Source organism: Peromyscus californicus, unplaced genomic scaffold (assembly GCF_007827085.1).
Source record: "Peromyscus californicus insignis strain IS unplaced genomic scaffold, ASM782708v3 Scaffold_5__1_contigs__length_169319896, whole genome shotgun sequence".
NCBI classification, from domain to species: Eukaryota; Metazoa; Chordata; class Mammalia; order Rodentia; family Cricetidae; genus Peromyscus; species Peromyscus californicus.
The window spans coordinates 141,592,089-141,605,094 of record NW_026294573.1 but is presented as its reverse complement, the minus strand read 5'-3'; the positions used below and the strand labels follow the sequence as shown (position 1 = coordinate 141,605,094).

At 41.7% G+C, this 13,006-nt stretch overlaps 1 protein-coding gene across 6 annotated transcripts in view; it reads right to left on the bottom strand.

Moving 5' to 3' along the window:
* The window catches only part of Fam110b (family with sequence similarity 110 member B), a 133,938-nt gene that overhangs the window by 38,263 nt on the left and 82,669 nt on the right, over nt 1-13,006 (bottom strand). The window contains exon 1 of one of the 6 annotated variants that reach the window (XM_052715557.1): nt 10,523-10,654. The exons of the other annotated variants lie outside the window; for them this stretch is intronic. The gene's annotated coding sequence lies outside the window, so the exon portion shown is untranslated. Of the gene's footprint in view, nt 1-10,522; nt 10,655-13,006 lie in introns of those variants that run through there. 6 annotated transcript variants of the gene reach the window in all.

Genomic DNA, 13,006 nt, shown 5'->3' with positions numbered 1-13,006 from the left:
ACCGTCTACCTTGGAGGGTTTCCTAAATAAATAATTCTGATCAATTCTTTATTTTTAAAAAAGATAACTGAAAGCAGAACAAATTTCCATTAGTTTCAAATCATCGATTATTTCTGTGAATAGGAGCTTCAGGTCTTGTGGCGCTCAAGCAGTCATTCTTGAGGGAATTCCATTTCCCTGTGTTGCTCCGCAGACAGCGCTGGAAGAGAAGCATGGGCACAGAAGGAGGGCGTGGTGTCTACAGTTTCCTTGGGTCTCGTCCCTGGGCTTCTGAATAAGTGCCCTGAATAAATCACAGTAAGTGTTTGCTGCAGGCTCCACTCACTCCCATAATGAGTTGGCTGCATAAAGGGCAGGTTAATGGCATGAAGACCGTAAGGATGTTATTTAGTCTGAGAGTTAGAAACCAGGGCAGGCTGCCCTGCTGGCTTTGGCAATGCTACAACTTTGTGTCTCTGGTGGCACTGAGAATGCCTGCTGGCCTGTCAGTGTCCTGGGCATCTTGCCACTGTCCAGGATTCCTAACCTCCTTTCTGGACAGTCCTCCTACAAACTGTGGCAGTGGAGCTTGGGTGGGGAAGAGTGGGAGCCACCACCCCAGGCTCCAAACTGCCCTCTTACCCAACCATCTCATTCTGCCCAGTCAGAGCTGGTGCAGTGTCTGGGCAGGATTAACACTGTAGAAAAGGAAACTGTCATTTTCAGGGCCATTGTCAGGAACAGCTACTGTGCCTTTCTTTAAAACTAATAAGTGAATTAAGCCCTGGGGGCTTTAATAGTTCTATTTCCACAGACTCTTGCCATGGCCAAATTTGTTCAGCAAAAAATTATTCTTGTACACATTATGTTAAATTTGTCAAATTGGAGTTCAGTCTTTCTTGGTGCCTGTACTGTTAAGTACTCGGTAACTGACCTAAGCTTGTACTCATTCATTTGGTACTTTGGCAGTTATTTGTAGAGCAGGAACTGTGGGCCAAGCTTCAGACTTCATGTTAGGAGTGGTGTGAAATGATATACAGATATGACACAGAGGTCAAGGTCTAGTAGAAAAAGATGAAAGTGAAGCAGGCCACCTAGAGATGCTATCTGCGCATGTGATCGAGAAGAGTGCTCTACTAAAAACCTGCTGCTTACTGTTAGCTAGATCCTCAACAATCCAACCTCCCCCATGAGTCTCTAATTGGAACTGAAAGAGTTAAGTGAGCTGACAGCATGCTGTCACATACCCATGCCCCTTGGCCACCCCACAGACAGAAGGTATTCTGTTATTAAGTACAGCCCACTTGAAGAGGAAGTAATGAGGTTCCTGGAGTGAGTGGAAAAAAAATTTCTCATTTTAGCTGCAGCTCACTAAATGATCAAGAGGGAGGTAGGACAGGGACTCTGGGTGTGCGGAAACTTTTGAGCAACTTTGGGATCCATGAAAAGCCAGATCAGGGAGGGCGGGGAAGTCACTCATGATGGATGGGAAGAGAACAGTGGGACTGAAACACCCGCACACCCTGAGGTGGGTATTCTAGGGTAAGGGCAGCAGCAGTTCCAGGACAGTCATTGCCTCAGTATTCCAGAAAGTACCATGTGCGATTCAAAGTTAGGCTTCAAGTTCATCTGAGTCAAGTCTGAGGTTAGAGCTGTCTAGAAGTGACATTAGCTTTCTGTGCACTTATCAGTATCCTGAAGGTCTCTCATACTGCACCTGCAGCTCCCAGCTCCCCACTTTTCCTAGTCCCCAAATTGTTCTTGGTTATGTCTGCCTCCTCCACTGTGAGCAGGGGAACTTCTAGTCACCACATCTCTGTGCCTCACTGTGTGCAGGGACCATCTAGTCTTCATGTCTGCCCTCCCTTACTGTGTTGCAGAGGATTATCTTCTAGTCTCCATGTCCACCTTCCCTGTTGCAGAGGGTCATCTGGTCTCCATGCCTGCCTCCTTCACTCTGCAGGGGATTATCTTCTAGTCTCCATGTCTACCTTCCCTGTTGGAGAAGGTCATCTAGTCTCCACATCTGCCCTCCCTCACAGTGCTGCAGAGGGTCATCTAGTCTCCATGCCTGCCCTCCCTCACAGTGCTGCAGAGGGTCATCTAGTCTCCACGCCTGCCCTCCCTCACAGTGCTGCAGAGGGTCATCTAGTCTCCACGTCTGCCCTCCCTCACAGTGCTGCAGAGGGTCATCTAGTCTCCAAGTCTGCCCTCCCTCACAGTGTTGGAGAGGATCTTCCAGTTATCATGTCTTCTGTCTATCCCCCTTACTGAGCTTCCTTACAGATCATCCATTCCTTGCAGGAATCTTCACTCCAGACTCAGAGAAAATTTTGGAATACCTTTGAGAATTTTATTTGGGTGTAGAGAGGGTAAAGTCAGTGAATATACAATATACTACATAAAACTAACTATACGTTTATGTTTGCAAGAGGGCTGAGAGCTGAAAGATCAAAACTAATGAACTACCTTATTTCCTGTCTGTCTAGAAAATCACTGCAGTGAAGCCCTGAAAAGGCAGTGCGGAAAGATCCCACTCAGATGGACACTGAACTACATTCCCTCAAAGTGATTTAACCAATCTTTTTGTTTATTTGCTTGTTTTTCAGGATAGTTATACTGTATAACAACCTTAGCTATCCTGTCACTCCCTCTGTAGACCAGGCTAGCCTAGAACTCACAGAGATGAACCTGCTTCTGCCTCCCAAGTGCTGGGATTAGAGGTGTGCACACCACTGCAATTTAACCAATCTTTAACAGTACAGACATTCCTCAAACAAGGCTGTGCATTACTATACATAACCAAGCATACTGTTGGTAGGAGGACCCCTGGAGCATAGTAAAATGAGGTGGTATCACTATGGGCATGCAGGGGGTGCTGGGAACCATCTCCCAACCTGTAATCAAATTTCCTTTCTCACAGACCATAGCACAAGATTGGACAGACTAAAAACACCCAAAGTTCTTTGTATTATTCTTTATGGTAACATCTTTCAAAGTCAACCAATTTCAACATTTTAGATTATAGTTTTGTATTGTAAGGTTGAATGAAACAAGTTCTAATTATTTTAGATGTTTAAAAATAAAATGATTTGCATGCATATTAGAGACCATGAATCCTATACCTTGATGATTTACACTAGCAAACAATACTAGATTCACAGCCCTCATGAGACGGCAACTGTCATTAGAATTTGATCTGTATAATACCTCATTTGACCATCTGCCTGCAGAATGTACTAGTAAAGCCCTCTTTTTGAAACACACAGAGCAAAATAAACTTTAGACTGTACAATATTTCATTGAAAACTACTCATGAGTCTTTAAATTCCCAATTTTTAGATTGCTGAACCTTTTCCATGACAAATACAAGAAGGTCCAACATTCTGTAATCAGAAGGCAGCAGTGACTACGCCCGCCTGCCTGCACCCTCAAGGTATGCATTCATGGCTCCAAACAACTGGGGATCATGAATTTGAGGGAAAACACTGTACTAAACATGTACAGATGTTCTTCAGGTCACTATTCCCCACTAGAAGAGCTCAACAAGTATTCACACTGCATTAAATATTGAAAGTCATTCAGAGGTGACATAAAGCAAATGGGAAAGACTGTGCAGGGCATATGCAAACATTTCTATTTTATGTAAGTGACTCGACCATCTGAGGATTTGGTATCTGAAGGGAGCCCTGAAGTAGTCACATACATTATCAACAGGCAGTTGATGGCCTTTAAAAGAGTAACAATGTACTTACAAGTAGCGATGGTAATATACCAGTTAGTGTTTTAGCAGTCTAAAATCCCAATGGCAAGGGTAGCATCTATCTTTCACTACAGTCTTTGCTTTGCCAAGTTCTAACTATAAAAATAATATAAATGAAAGTTGTGCAATTTGTATTTAGTGGCAAAAATTATGACCCTTCTGTGACTCTTAAATACATTTTACCATTACAATGTGTACATAATGAGTATAACTTAAAACACTATAATTGACAAGCACATTGAGACTGTGTGTGTGTGTGTGTGTGTGTGTGTGTGTGTGTGTGTGTGTGTGTGTGTGTTTCTTATCAGGACTGATTGGAATAGGATCTATCTTGTCCATCCTATCACAGTGCACACAATGCGGTGAGCATCCATTCTACACTTGGTTTACTGTCCTGTCAGATTCCATTTAACCCTTTATAGTTTTAATAAGTTCCAAGTCCATCTCTGGTGATTCCTTTGGTGGTAAGCTCAGTGATGGCACTGTTTTTTGTTTATTTGTTTTGGTACATCTGATCCTTTGTTTCATGTGCTGGCTAGTTTTATGTTAACTTGATATAAGCCACAGTTATCTGATAGAAGGGAATCTCAGTTGAGAAAATGCCTCCATAAGAACTGGCTATACGGAATTCTCTTAATTAGTGATCAATGGGGGAGGCCCTAGCCCAACTGTGAGTGGTGTTAATGCTGGGTGCTATAAGAAAGCAGGCTGAGCAAACCATGGGGAGCAAGCCAGTAAGCAGCACCTATCCATGGCCTCTGTATCAGCTCCTGTCTCCAGGTTCCTGCCCTGTTTGAATTCCTGTCCTGACTTCCTTCAATAATGAACAGCAATGTAGAAGTGTAAGTCAAATAAACCCTCTCCTCCCCAGCTTGCTTTTTAGTCATAGTGTTTCACTGCATCAACAGAAACCCTAACTAAGAAAAGTCACACCATTCCACATTCCTAAGCAACTAGTCTGGCTCTCACTGAGTCACTCTTGCTGGACAAAAGTCTCTAGAGACAAGATCTAGATCACTGGCAGTCACCTATATCCATGTGGTTCAAGTTTCACCCCCAGAATATTCTGCTTACCTGATTGTCAGCCAGTTTTCTCTTTAAGTGTCTGTTTCTACACAAGTTCACATGAGTCAACATGGAGAGACAAGTAGGCAACACAGTCAGAGCACTCACTCTCATCTGTGGGCACTGAACCCAAGGTGACCACAGCCCTACCACCGATGGGGCTGAAAGCCTTGAAAGAACTGCCATCACTGCCCACTGCTGAGGACAGGCACCAGCTGTTTACATACTAATTTGTGGAAGGAAGAGCTAGCTCTGAGGTTTGTATTTTGTATAAGTGCAGTTATCATTACTTGAATTATGGTGATGGGAAACTGGTTTGTTGAACTAGAATATAATAACTGGAAATCATGCAGATTGGAACCATGTAAGCAAAAACTAATGATTAGGAGCAATTTAAATCCACTAGATGAATTGTTCTAATCCAACAAGCTGCAATAGAGTACTGTAAATTTATTTATGCTGAGAAAGAAACCACCAACTTCCCAAGCTTTGCATAAACATTTGAAATTGAATAGAATATCTGGATATAGAAAAAAAAGAAAAAAAGAATCATCTGAAACTAATCAATTCTTTCATATTCAATAAAAATTGTTTAAAAAAATGACAGTAGTTATTGGGTATTCCCTTGAATCACTCAACCCGGAGGAAACCGAGGAACACTGAGTGAAGCAGCTTGCCTGGCAGGCCAGTCCATTATGAGGTGGCAGAGCTGCAACAAAATGCAGGGGCAGGCTTGTCCTCAACCTTAGGAAACAGAGAGCTCAAAGCACTTCCAGGAAAACAGCGAAGTCTCACAAACCGTCACATTCCCCATATTAAATACACACTGTCCCAAGGCAACTAGTCGCCTTGTGGAGAACAAGTTTTGAGCTGTATGCCTGACGGGCACCATTCCGAGGAAGCTTACTTACTGTAAAATGGTATGTTCATACTGCTGGTATGAAGCCTCTTCAATACCTCCAATAACACGATGTGGTGGGCACAAAGTTACCTATTAAAATGTAACCTATACTCTCAGAAGATGGGTGTCTCAGTTAGGGTTTCTATTGCTGCAAAGAGACACCATGACCACTTCAACTTTATGAAGGAAAATATTTAATTGAGGCTGGCAGTTTATAGTTTCAGAGGTCCATTACTGTCATGGTGAGAAACATGGCAGTGTGCAGGCAGACATGGTGCTGGAGAAGGAGTGGAGAGTTCTACATGTTGACCCGCAGGCAGCAGAAGGAAGCTATGTACCATATTGGATATAGCTTGAGCATATAAGACCTCAAAGCCCACCCCCACAGTGACACACTTCCTCCAACAAGGCCATGCCTCCTAATAGTGCCACTCCCTATGGGCCAAGCATTCAAACACATGAGCCTGTGGGGGGCATTCCTATTCAAACCACCACAATGGGTTTTGTGCTTTCTCCTTTAATAAAGTGGTTTTCCATTTTTAAGAAATCATTGAGACATGTTACTTGAGAATCTCTATGGAGTATTATTTTCTGGAATATTATGATTGGTTATATGTGCATATAATCAAATAAAATTTCAAATATTTAAGTAATACTGTAAAAGGCAATTGAATATAATGACTTCTTGACAGTATCTATCATATCATGAAAGTAAAGACTTGACAAATTATAGGAGTAATTGTTTAAAGTGATAAAAATAATGTACTTCAACACAGAAAGCTACAAAAAAGCAGACTTTTAATAAGCTTATATTATTTGAAAGTACTTATAACCGCCATCTATTTGTCTTTCAATGGATGGTTTTCTCTCAAGTCCCTAAACCAACTCCTAACAACCTATCATTATACCCACAGATAAAGTATCATTCAACCCTCACCAGGGAAGCTTCTTTTTACAGTAGATGATGACCGACACAGAGACCCTCACCTTGCTAAGGAACAGAGAGTAAGCAACTCCAGAATGCTCAGCCCTAAATGGAATGTATGTACTGCACCCCGCCCCCCCAAGGGTTGGGTGCCACTGTAGAGGAGGGAGGTGGAACGACAGTAAGAACCAGAGGCAGTGGGCAACTACAAGAAAACAGTGTCTTCAGGACACAGCAGGGCAGGTGCACATGAACTTACAGAGTTGGTGACAGTATGTGTGTGTTAAGACCTGTGCAAGCTGAAGACCAACTCCCAGCATGGTGACTGTAAGCTATTGGAGAAAAAGAGTCAGTTTTCTGTAGGTGTGGAGGGCCACACAGCCAAGAATGTTTGGGTAGATCAAACTGGCTTTGATGGGGGTGGGGAGGACATAAAGTTGGGTGGGAAGAGAAGTGGGGAAGAGGTGGAGACAGTGAATCTAATCAAAATCCGTTGCAGGAATTTCTGAAAAAACAACAATAACAACAACAAATCCCAAACCTGAGCATCTGGTTGTAAAGGTTTTGTTGCTATTTTTGGATAAAACAGGTAGTGTCCTTTTCTGCCATAATTCTACATTACATGCCAAGAAACACTTACCCAATCATGTTTTTTGACAGATAAACCTTGAAAGATGAGTGCCATAGGAAAGTTGGAGCATGCAATATAAGCACTCTGAGAAAAGATGTCTCCTATTAGTCTTTCAATCATTTACATAGCACACACACAGTTCATGGTAGGAAAAGTGATTCAAAAGATAGTTTCAGCTTCTAATAAGACTGAAGTCTTACTGAGCTCTTGCTCAGATAATTAGACAATGAGAGAGAATGGAGAGGAGGGGGGCGGGAGAGAACCTTAGCCAGAGGAAGAGAGGGCAAACTTCAAAGACAAGCACCGAAGGAACAGTTCAGGGGTGGAGGAGGTGGGAGAGGGGCTGTCTAAAGCAGTGATGCTAGAGATGGGCTTTCAAGAATGCGAGCTTCACCAGAACCCCTACTCACCTTCACACAGTGTATGGAGGGCCAGGATTACAAACGGGATGTGATGAAAATGTGAACCATTGTAACTAGTTTTTGAACCTTTATAGCTCCAAGAAGTTAAAGTTTATTATTTAGGGATTTGTTGTCAAAGTTGGTTTGGGAAAGACCCAGAGTATCTGCTATAGAAACAGACGCCATCCCCCAAGCATTACATTTATTGAAAAAACTGCACAAACTTCTCTGTTTATTTTAAGATCCACTGATCATGAGAATTGGATATTCCCTTAACTGAAACAAGAATTTCTCTTTGCTATGCACAACTGTTTTAATTCAGCGGTTTTAAATAGTGTGTACTGCACTGTGTCCTGTGGAGCAGATGAGGACACAAAAGCTTTTTCATATACATTTCCGATCATGTTACAGTTTGTGAGCCTCTCTCACGGTATTGAAAGTGCTGGCCTGAGTGACTGCTCAATGTCCACCCTGGTTTCTGACATCTAGCTCAGCTGGGGCTTTATGTTCAATACGCAGGTAGAGATGTGCAGCCCTGGGAAGGGGAGACAGAAGAAGTAGAGAACACTGACACTGGCACCAGAAATAAAAAGAAAGGGAAAAACAGCCTACTGTGCCAGCAGGAAAAGAAGGGAAGAGGAGTGATGGAGGAGACACACTCGGCTACCTGTTGCATGCTGTGAGCTACACCATTAAATCTCACATGAAAATCAATTTACGTAATGGAATTAATAGTAATAATTGCCCAGTGCATTACTTCCCACAGTTAGGAATCTTATCATCGAGTCTATAGTTGTTTGTCTAATTTAAAAGCATATTCTTAATCAGTTAATTGGGATATATTCTGAAGTAATAGCCATACATGGGGAACATGTAATATTTTTGAAAATCAAATTATATACAAATGAGTAAGTCCTCTAGCAATGCAATCAAAGTCCTTATCAATCTAGTTGGTGGATTATTTTTTTTATCTGAAATTTGTAGACAACTTTGTTATCTCCCAATGCTTTTGTTCTCAAGCACAATTTCAGGTTGAATTTTTTCAAGTTCTGCCAACTGTACCTGCTGTTTCCTCAAACGGTGCAGGGTGACTGGTTGAATCACAGTGACACAGTGGTGGCTTTGTTTGTGGTCTGGGTCTTTTAGCATCTTCACTCTGCTCTCATGTGAACACATACTTAAAAAGCATTGGTGAAGAAGCTGGAGTTACTGAATTAACAGTAAAAAAGACAGTGGTCTTGAAAATGACTAAAAGTAGCACTCCCATTGGAGATTTTAAGTTTTAAATGTCATCTGTGAACCCTGAAAACAGCAAAAATACCAGTCGGCCTCTGCTGCAGCTCCAATTATGGCTCGGCTGTCTCCCTGGGGACTCAGAGGAGCTTGTGTTCTGGGATTCTCACTGCCAGGGTTGCTCCTGCCCCTGGGCTCCAGGTGCAGTCTGCAGCTGAAAGGCAATGGGCACCAAGAGGCACAAACAGTGCTCAGAGGTGTGCTGTGCCATTTAGAACCACGGCTGCTTGTCGGCTGGAAACATCAGTCCACAACAATTGAATTACAGTGTAGTAAGGTACTATCAAGAAATAAATTTTAACAACGTGTATATTAAATAATAACTGTCTGCCTATTAATGTGGCACTAAACATGCCCAGAAAGAACAGAGCTCAGAGCTGGATTATGTATTAAGGAAGAATGGTGAAGACTGAGTAAATAAACTTGCTTTCCTATGTTTCAAAGACATGCTTAAATGCTGCTATTCATCCTATATTTAAGTAATTTTTATGTCTGCATTAGTATCATTTTAAAAACTACATTTAAATGTTTAAGTGTGTCACAATTCATTATACCACTAATGATTTCTGTTCACCTCCTGAGATATTTCTCCCACCTTTCAGTTAAGAAGTGAACTAGAGCCATGCAGTGGTGGCACACACCTTTAATCCCAGCACTGGGAGACACTAACAGGTGGATCTCTCTGAGTTCGAGACCAGCCTGGTCTACAGAGCGAGTTTCAGGACAGTTAGGGCAACACAGAGAAACCCTATCTTGAAAAACCAAACCACCCCCACCCCGCAAAAAAAAAGAATGAACTAGATTCAAAACACTGAAATCAAAACCTACTGTCAACGGAGAAAGTGAAATTACATATGCTTTCTTGGATCTGACACAGGCATGGTAAATACAGCATGTCTCCATAAGGCTATTAAAATTTAAAGTACAAAATAATGCACAAACAGTAAAGCTGACTAAATAAAATTACATTCTTTCAGATGTTTTCCCACCAAACCTAAGACCATGCTGAGATGCTAGCCTTGGTTGGGTGCAGTAACAGGGAAGCCCGCCTGGTGATAGCAGGTCTGCCTTAGCGCTGTTAATTACATCACATTCTATAACATCCTGATATTTGCAATTTTATATGGATGCTTTTGAAAAAATAAAACCAGAGTCTTATTCTAGATACATTTTTATTTTTTTCTAAAACTAGTGTAGAGTTCATATTCCAGGAACTAGCCAGAGGGGTTTATAAAGTACTAAGCTGTTTCCATAGCAACTGGCTGCTTTGCAGTGGAGAGATCAGTTCACATATTTCTTGTATCCCAGAGACCACACAGGGGGAAGAGATGCCTGAATTTTGGATTTTCAGGGTCAGTACCAATAATTATTTGGGGTAAGGTTTTTATTCTTATTAGAATGTCAGGAAGGAAGTTGGCATTAATATTTGAAAGTTACCTGTTCTTAAATGTTTCCTTATTCTTTGGTCTGCCTAAGACTATCAGGAAATCAGTAATGCTTTTTGGGGGGTATGCTAGTGCTAAAGTGATGCCCCAAATTCTCTTCAAGTCATACTATGACTTACAGATAGTTTGACTGCAAACTTCTGTTGCTGAATCTTGGGAGAGAGGAGCTGCTGGGGCAAAGACAGGACCTTTGCAACCCCACGTGTGCTGCAGTGAGTGGCCACGGTTCATTTCACAGTGTGATGCAGTGTTCTAGTCCTTGAAAGTTATCACCGACTATTCAGAATAATAAAGAAATGCAGGTTAGTAGTTAGTCATTACAATCAAACTTGTAGTCATATTAGGTATGCTTTCAAGGTCAAACAGATATATTTTAGATAGACAGGTCATCTTCAAACACTTCAGAGATCAGCAGAATATGGCATTTAAGATGTTTTAATAACATAAATTTGTTTATGTTATTAGTTTATGTTTTTAGTTTTTGGTTGGTAATACAAGTTAGGATAGAAAGTGAATTAGGTACATTTTGGACTCACCAAAATAGGATAGATAATGGAATATTTTTGCTGAATTTGTCAAATGCAAATGGACTAGACATTGTTGATATATTTATTGCCTGTATATATTGTATATAGTTATTGTACTTATTGTATATAGTTTTTATTACATTATAATTTTTTTTATTTTAGACAAAAAAAGGGGAAATGTGATATTTTATTTGTGAACCCCAATAAAGCTTATCTGAAGGATCAGAGGAGAAAGCCAGCCACTATACTAAACACAGAGGTCAAGCAGCAGTGGCACAGGCCTTTAATCCTAGCATTTGAGAGGCAGAGATCCATTTGGATCTCTGTGAGTTCAAGATCACACTGGGAACAGAGCCAGGCGTGGTGGCACATGCCTTAAATTCCAACACTAGTTAACCATAAAGGTCTGGAGGTTTGTACAGACTGACAGGAAGTGACAGAGCTGGGCAGAAAGAAGAAGTGATGTAGCTGGGTGGAGACAGGAAGTGAGATGGCAGGGACAGAAAGGATATAAGTGTGAGTATACAGGCAATGTCTCTGTCTGGAGGCTGAGGAGCTGGAGAGGTGAGGTTGGCTATGGCGTGTCTTATTCCTTTGATCTCTGTTTTCATCCCAATATCTGGCTCTGGGCTTTTTTTTTTTTGTTTTTTTTTTTGTTTTGTTTTGTTTTGTTTTTTTTTCAAGACAGGGTTTCTCTGTGTAGCTTTGCGCCTTTCCTGGAACTCGCTTTGGAGACCAGGCTGGCCTCGAACTCACAGAGATCCGCCTGGCTCTGCCTCCCGAGTGCTGGGATTAAAGGCGTGCGCCACCACCGCCCGGCCGGCTCTGGGCTTTTTAATTAATAAGACTGTTTAGCAATTTGTCTTACATCTCTGGGCCTCCATACAGGATCACCTCAGGTACATACCTGGTTTTAGTGGGTTTCCTTAGTTGTGGAGGGAGATTTCATAACCCCTTTCTTCTGTCCTTGACTCTAAAGCCAGAACCACGTGGCCAAAGCTGCCAAGTTCTGCTGCTTGCCTCCTCGTTCAATTACATCTTCATCAGCTTCCTATTTTCAATGGTTACCTTCACTGCCTAAGCTTGGCTTTCCTGAACCTGGATATATAGACCATGTTGGCTTCAAACTCAGGGATCCACCTGCCTCTACTTTCTGAGTTCCAGGATTAAAAGTGTGCACCACCACACCCAACTTGAAGTTTTCCTTTAATTCCTTTTCACAAGCTGGAAATTTAGCTGTATAAGAGCTTGCCTTGAGGTTACCACTCTTTTAATCCATTTTTCAATCTGTTTATCTCCTTGAATATAGGATTTAACTCCATTCCATTTCCTGGTGTCCTTTTTCTCCTCAAATTGTACATTTTGTATTTTTCCTTGCTCAGCTTGTGTCTTTTCATTATAAATTTTCATTAGAGTTACCACACAACAGAATCTAAACTAGCCTATTTTGAGATTTCCTCTGACAATGGAATTAATCCAAATCTCTTCATTTTAGCACCAGGCAGACTCTTCGGACAAGGGCAAAAAGCAGCTACATTCTTCACCAAAATATCACAAGAATGATCTCTAGGTAACATAGTAAAATTCTCCTCTGAAACTCTCTGTCAGGCCCCCACAGTTCAAATTACCCTGAGCATCACTGTCTTCCGTGTTCCTACTGAATGGCCCATGAAGCAGTGCTTATAACATTCCACTGTTTTCCTAATCCAAAGCACCAAAGTCCACATTCCTCCAAACAACAACATGTTCAGGCCTATCATAAGAATACCCCAGTCTCTGGTACCAACTTCTGTTTTAGTTAGGGTTACTATTGCTGTGAAGAGATACCATGACCACCACATATCTTATAAAGAAAAACATTTAATTGGGTGGATTACCTTCATGGCAGGAGAAAAGGTAGCATGGAGGCAGACAGGTAGCTGAGAGTTCGACATCTTGATCCATAGGCAACAGGAATTTAATTGTCACACCAGGTGTGGGCTGAGCATATATGAGACCTCAAACTCTGCCTCCACAGTGACACACTTCCTCCAACAAGGTCACACCTACTCCAACAAGGCCATATCTCTAAAAGTG